General features: G+C 40.1%; 1 long non-coding RNA gene across 1 annotated transcript in view; it reads left to right on the plus strand.

Moving 5' to 3' along the window:
• Nucleotides 1-3,027: 3,027 nt before the first annotated feature.
• The window catches only part of LOC139763613 (uncharacterized), a 24,442-nt gene continuing 19,972 nt past the window's right edge, over nucleotides 3,028-7,497 (plus strand). The window contains exon 1 of the long non-coding RNA XR_011716193.1: nucleotides 3,028-3,090. This is a non-coding gene — a long non-coding RNA (uncharacterized lncRNA). The remainder of the gene's footprint in view (nucleotides 3,091-7,497) is intronic.

Consider the following 7,497-nt stretch of genomic DNA (forward strand, 5'->3'; position numbering starts at 1 on the left):
ACAAACATATCCAGTAAACACATTACCATATCTAGCGCTTCTAATACCCAATATGGAAAATTATCCAGGACATTTAGTAGGTAACATTAAAAACATTTAGCGCATCTATTTAGTAAACAACACACAAACATATCCAATCCAACGTATCTAGCAGATAACACATAACCATATCCAGCACATCATATGCACGGTACAGAAATACATCCAACGCATCAGAGAGCGCACAAATATAAGGAGAGAAGAGGGAAATTAGAGAATAAAGATGCATGTTGTTGACAAATGCTGAGAAATATATATTTTTTTGCAAACCAAGCTAGAAGAATGCTAAGAGAGGTGCCCTTGGATCGGCCAAGCTAACCGAAAATAATTGCCTGATGATGGACAAAGCCCCGCCTCCATTGTGTTGGGGCGGGAAATGTGGACATGAGAAGGAAATAGCCCCCAGGTGGGGTGACATGATCCCCGACCACCACTTGGTAGGATAAGGTATTGACTCGGGTGAAATAACCCACAGGTGGGATGATATGATCCCCGACCACCACTTGGTAGGATAAGGTATTGACTCAGGTGAAAGTAGTCATGGAACAGTTTGTGAATGAGCAAATTAGAATGGTCTTGTGGGGAAAGTGGAAACTAGCAGTTTGAATGTTATTTCGTGGAATTTTAACAGTTTACGCTGGAGCACCACATATGTACATGAATATGTTCTGTTGGTAGAGGACCACATATGTACATGAATATGTTCTGTTGGTGGAGGACCACATATGTACATGCATATGTTCTGTTGGTAGAGGACCACATATGTACATGCATATGTTCTGTTGGTGGAGGACCACATATGTACATGCATATGTTCTGTTGGTGGAGGACCACATATGTACATGCATATGTTCTGTTGGTAGAGGACCACATATGTACATGCATATGTTCTGTTGGTAGAGGACCACATATGTACATGCATATGTTCTGTTGGTAGAGGACCACATATGTACATGCATATGTTCTGTTGGTAGAGGACCACATATGTACATGCATATGTTCTGTTGGTGGAGGACCACATATGTACATGCATATGTTCTGTTGCTGGAGGTTATTACTCTACAGGAAACGACAACAGACGATAATGGTAGCATCATAATATTTCGTGATGATTATCAGTGTTTTTGTCTTACAATTAACAGAACAAATAATATTAGAGGTCTCTTACCATACTTCAGGAAAGATGTACAAGAGAAAGTGGGAACAGCGGAAAAGCTTAATGGGACAGAATATTTGTGTGTCAAAGTTTGTGTTTAAGGTGTGACTATATATGTATTGTTAATATCTATGTCCATCCTCAAAGGGATATTGATGATATGCCAGAGTGTTTATTACTACTGGCTGACTTGGTTGGTGATATTGATGGAAGACATGAAGTTCTGGGTACTGTAGGACCCAGTAATATTAATGGTAGAAGATTGTTACATATTTTACGGGAGTTTGATGATGTTAAAGTATTGGGTAATGATGAACCTACCCAGATACGTGGAGGAAATTATGTAAATGCGTGAAAGAAGAAATCTTAGTAATGCGTCCAAGTATAAAAGGACTTTGTATGATGTTATTAGCGAGTTGATAAACATTGTGATTCTTTACCAACTTACATAAAGGTTTAGACCAGGACAAGATGGAGGCATTGAAGTAGATAACTCACAGCTTGGGTGGAGAAAAGCTGATTGTCGTCCCAGTCATTTTTTTTTTTTTTTTTGAGAAAATGTTTAGCTTCCCCAGACGTAATGTTGTACATATGTACTGTGATGGCTTAGTCTTGTATAATGGCCGAGCGGGATGTAGTATTTCCACAAGATTTTTTTTTTCTTTTTAGTAAAGAATGTTTCATGTTTCGCAGATGAAACAATTAGTAAAAGGATTAGTGATAATACCTCATCGATTCTGACTGAGTTACATGCAATGTGTAAGGGTCTTCAGATTGCTATAGAGAAATGTAAAGATACGTATATCTTTGTGGACAGTGGAAGTGCACTGAAGGCCCTGCAGAGTAAGCAGCCATGTAACTACCATGTTGTTAACATTTGTAAACGTCTGGTTATATGTACAATTTATGTGGATTCCATCACATTTTAATGAAGTGGCTGATGGGGTGGCCAGAAAAGCCACAGAAAAGATTTACATAGATTTTGTTACTTATAAGAATATAGAAATGATTTAGAATGAAATGAAAAGAATAAGAGAAGAATGGGAAATTGTAAGTATAGGTGGAATTGCTAAACAGTGAGACTTTACAACAATATCTATGTGATAAATACCATCAACGTAACTCATGGGGCAAACCTTACATCTGTGGATAATGTGTTAATGAGACTAAGACGGCTATAAATATTATTGGCAGTTAAGTGGAGGGACTAGTCGAGCCTATCAACTGTGCCAAATGAGAAATGGACATACATGGGAACATTATGTATTTGGTTGTAAAAAAAAAAATCAGCCTTACAGAAAAAATAAGTAATTAAAAAGAGCAATTTTGTTGGATGATTAATAATGGTGTGATTAACAAAAAATTGCACAGTACAAAAACTTTGCAACAAGGTTGTGACATCCTTGTCATGAGTTCGGGAGATTTAAAATGAGGGCCACTGTATGTTAGTTTTCTTTGCACTGTACATATCTTGCACAAAACCTATGATATCTTTGAATATTTCTTGTAAATCCCACTGGGGAATAATGAAGATGAGGAGTAGAGTAGTGTACTACCACATCCCTTTGATGCAAATATGTCATTAATATTTCAATTTCAACTTGACTAAGACAAGTGGAATGCTTGGCCTGCACCGCATTCCCCACAGGCCACCTTAATCAGGATATGTTTGTGTGTTGGTCTGATGATGCGCTGGATATGTTTGTGTGGTGGTCTGATAATACGCTGGATATGTTTGTGTGGTGGTCTGATAATTCGCTGGATATGTTTGTGTTGCTGTCTGATGATGCGTTGGATATGTTTGTGCTGCTGTCTGATGATGCGCTGGATGTGTTTGTGTGGTGGTGGCTTAACAACAACCGCTGATGTTTGTTGTGGAGCAGTAGATGCATTCTGTAAGTTAGGCCTTGATGTACAGTTGTTATGATTCTCAGCAGAGTTTAGATCATTAGTCAGTAACGGAAACATGGATTAAAACTGGATTAATATCATTGGTATTGTACCAGAAAGTGAAAACATATGTCTCAGGTATGAAATATTCGTTCTGCATTTAAAAGTTCACTTGGGGCCGAATGCTACAGGGGCTCCAGAGTGCAGTGGTGTCACACACCAACTGCATCTTACCAACCACACCAACAGTAGTGCGGGTCAATCATCACCTTAGCATAACCAGTAGACGTGCACAACATCACCTACAGTATTATCCTTCAGCCTCAATCACAACCTCACCAATTTCCACAGTGGAGGAAGTGTTGAGGTAGAAGCCCAGTCACCTGTTTACTCTTAATATGATCTTTAGACTTAAGCGCAGCTTCACTCTTAACTAGCGTAGGCTGGTGTGTGTGTTTATTTATTCTCACAGAGGAGTAAATACAGCGCTATATATATATATATATATATATATATATATATATATATATATATATATATATATATATATATACCAAACTCAGTCACCAGCTTCTGCAGTTTCTCACATGAATCAGCCACCAGCGCTGTATCATCAGCGAACAACAACTGACTCACTTCCCAAGCTCTCTCATCCCCAACAGACTTCATACTTGCCCCTCTTTCCAAAACTCTTGCATTTACCTCCCTAACAACCCCATCCATAAACAAATTAAACAACCATGGAGACATCACACACCCCTGCCGCAAACCTACATTCACTGAGAACCAATCACTTTCCTCTCTTCCTACACGTACACATGCCTTACATCCTCGATAAAAAACTTTTCACTGCTTCTAACAACTTGCCTCCCACACCATATATTCTTAATACCTTCCACAGAGCATCTCTATCAACTCTATCATATGCCTTCTCCAGATCCATAAATGCTACATACAAATCCATTTGCTTTTCTAAGTATTTCTCACATACATTCTTCAAAGCAAACACCTGATCCACACATCCTCTACTGGAGAAAAACTGGAGGAAGTGAAGTGTTTTAGATATCTGGGAGTGGATCTGGCAGCAGATGGAACCATGGAAGCGGAAGTGGATCATAGGGTGGGGGAGGGGGCGAAAATTCTGGGGGCCTTGAAGAATGTGTGGAAGTCGAGAACATTATCTCGGAAAGCAAAAATGGGTATGTTTGAAGGAATAGTGGTTCCAACAATGTATGGTTGCGAGGCGTGGGCTATGGATAGAGTTGTGCGCAGGAGGATGGATGTACTGGAAATGAGATGTTTGAGGACAATGTGTGGTGTGAGGTGGTTTGATCGAGTGAGTAACGTAAGGGTAAGAGAAATGTGTGGAAATAAAAAGAGCGTGGTTGAGAGAGCAGAGGAGGGTGTTTTGAAGTGGTTTGGGCACATGGAGAGAATGAGTGAGGAAAGATTGACCAAGAGGATATATGTGTCGGAGGTGGAGGGAACGAGGAGAAGAGGGAGACCAAATTGGAGGTGGAAAGATGGAGTGAAAAAGATTTTGTGTGATCGGGGCCTGAACATGCAGGAGGGTGAAAGGAGGGCAAGGAATAGAGTGAATTGGAGCGATGTGGTATACCGGGGTTGATGTGCTGTCAGTGGATTGAATCAGGGCATGTGAAGCGTCTGGGGAAAACCATGGAAGGCTGTGTAGGTATGTATATTTGCGTGTGTGGACGTATGTATATACATGTGGATGGGGGGGGGGTTGGGCCATTTCTTTCGTCTGTTTCCTTGCGCTACCTCGCAAACGCGGGAGACAGCGACAAAGTATTAAAAAAAAAAAAAATATATATATATATATATATATATATATATATATATATATATATATATATCTTTCTTTTCTTTCTTTTAAACTATCCGCCATTTCTGGCATTAGCGAGGTAGCGTTAAGAACAGAGGACTGGGCCTTTGTGGAATATCCTCACCTGGCCCCCCTGTTCCTTCTCTTGGAAAATTAGAAAAAAGAAAAAAAAAAACGAGAGGGGAGGATTTCCAGCCTCCCGCTCCCTTCCCTTTTAGTCGCCTTCTACGACACGCAGGGAATACGTGGGAAGTATTCTTCATCCCCTATCCCCAGGGATAATATATATATATATATATATATATATTATATATATATATATATATATATATATAAATATATATAGTAAAAGCTTTGCAGAAGATGAAAGCCGGCAAGGCAGCAGGTTTGGATGGTATTGCAGTGTAATTTATTAAAAAAGGGGGTGACTATTGTTGACTGGTTGGTAAGGTTATTTAATGTTTGATGACTCATGGTGAGGTGCCTGAGGATTGGCAGAATGCGTGCATAGTGCCATTGTACAAAGGCAAAGGGGATAAGAGTGAGTGCTCAAATTACAGAGGTATAAGTTTGTTGAGTATTCCTGGTAAATTATATGTGAGGGTATTGATTTAGAGGGAGAAGGCATGTACAGAGCATCAGATTGGGGAGGAGCAGTGTGGTTTCAGAAGTGGTAGAGGATGTGTGGATCAGGTGTTTGCTTTGAAGAATGTATGTGAGAAATACTTAGAAAAGCAAATGGATTTGTATGTAGCATTTATGGATCTGGAGAAGGCATATGATAGAGTTGATAGAGATGCTCTGTGGAAGGTATTAAGAATATATGGTGTGGGAGGCAAGTTGTTAGAAGCAGTGAAAAGTTTTTATCGAGGATGTAAGGCATGTGTACATGTAGGAAGAGAGGAAAGTTGTTGGTTCTCAGTGAATGTTGGTTTGCAGCAGGGGTGTGTGATGTCTCCATGGTTGTTTAATTTGTTTATGGATTGGGTTGTTAGGGAGGTGAATGCAAGAGTTTTGGAAAGAGGGGCAAGTATGAAGTCTGTTGTGGATGAGAGAGCTTGGGAAGTGAGTCAGTTGTTGTTCGCTGATGATACAGCGCTGGTGGCTGATTCATGTGAGAAACTGCAGAAGCTGGTGACTGAGTTTGGTAAAGTGTGTGAAAGAAGAAAGTTAAGAGTAAATGTGAATAAGAGCAAGGTTATTAGGTACAGTAGAGTTGAGGGTCAAGGCAATTGGGAGGTAAGTTTGAATGGAGAAAAACTGGAGGAAGTAAAGTGTTTTAGATATCTGGGAGTGGATCTGGCAGCGGATGGAACCATGGAAGTGGAAGTGGATCATAGGGTGGGGGAGGGGGCGAAAATCCTGGGAGCCTTGAAGAATGTGTGCAAGTCGAGAACATTATCTCGGAAAGCAAAAATGGGTATGTTTGAAGGAATAGTGGTTCCAACAATGTTGTATGGTTGCGAGGCATGGGCTATGGATAGAGTTGTGCGCAGGAGGGTGGATGTGCTGGAAATGAGATGTTTGAGGACAATGTGTGGTGTGAGGTGGTTTGATCGAGTAAGTAACGTAAGGGTAAGAGAGATGTGTGGAAATAAAAAGAGCGTTGTTGAGAGAGCAGAAGAGTGTGTTTTGAAATGGTATGGGCTCATGGAGAGAATGAGTGAGGAAAGATTGACCAAGAGGATATATGTGTCGGAGGTGGAGGGAACGAGGAGAAGTGGGAGACCAAATTGGAGGTGGAAAGATGGAGTGAAAAAGATTTTGTGTGATCGGGGCCTGAACATGCAGGAGGGTGAAAGGAGGGCAAGGAATAGAGTGAATTGGATCAATGTGGTATACCGGGGTTGACGTGCTGTCAGTGGATTGAATCAGGGCATGTGAAGCGTCTGGGGTAGACCATGGAAAGCTGTGTAGGTATGTATATTTGCGTGTGTAGATGTGTATGTATATACATGTGTATGGGGGTGGGTTGAGCCATTTCTTTTGTCTGTTTCCTTGCGCTACCTCGCAAATGCGGGAGACAGCGACAAAGCAAAAAAAAAAATATATATACATATATATTTGATGTATGTATGACTCATGGTGAGGTGCCTGAGGATTGGCGGAATGCATGCATAGTGCCATTGTACAAAGGCAAAGGGGATAAGAGTGAGTGCTCAAATTACAGAGGTATAAGTTTGTTGAGTATTCCTGGTAAATTATATGGGAGGGTATTGATTGAGAGGGTGAAGGCAGGTACAGAGCATCAGATTGGGGAAGAGCAGTGTGGTTTCAGAAGTGGTAGAGGATGTGTGGATCAGGTGTTTGCTTTGAAGAATGTATGTGAGAAATACTTAGAAAAGCAAATATATATATATATGTATATATATATATATATATATATATATATATATATATATATATATATATATATATATATATATATATATGTATTTTTTTTTTTTTTTTTTGCTTTGTCACTGTCTCCCGCGTTTGCGAGGTAGCGCAAGGAAACAGACGAAAGAAAATGGCCCAACCCACCCCCATACACATGTATATACATACGTCCACACATGCAAATATA

Source organism: Panulirus ornatus, chromosome 47, assembly GCF_036320965.1.
Source record: "Panulirus ornatus isolate Po-2019 chromosome 47, ASM3632096v1, whole genome shotgun sequence".
Classification (NCBI taxonomy): domain Eukaryota; kingdom Metazoa; phylum Arthropoda; class Malacostraca; order Decapoda; family Palinuridae; genus Panulirus; species Panulirus ornatus.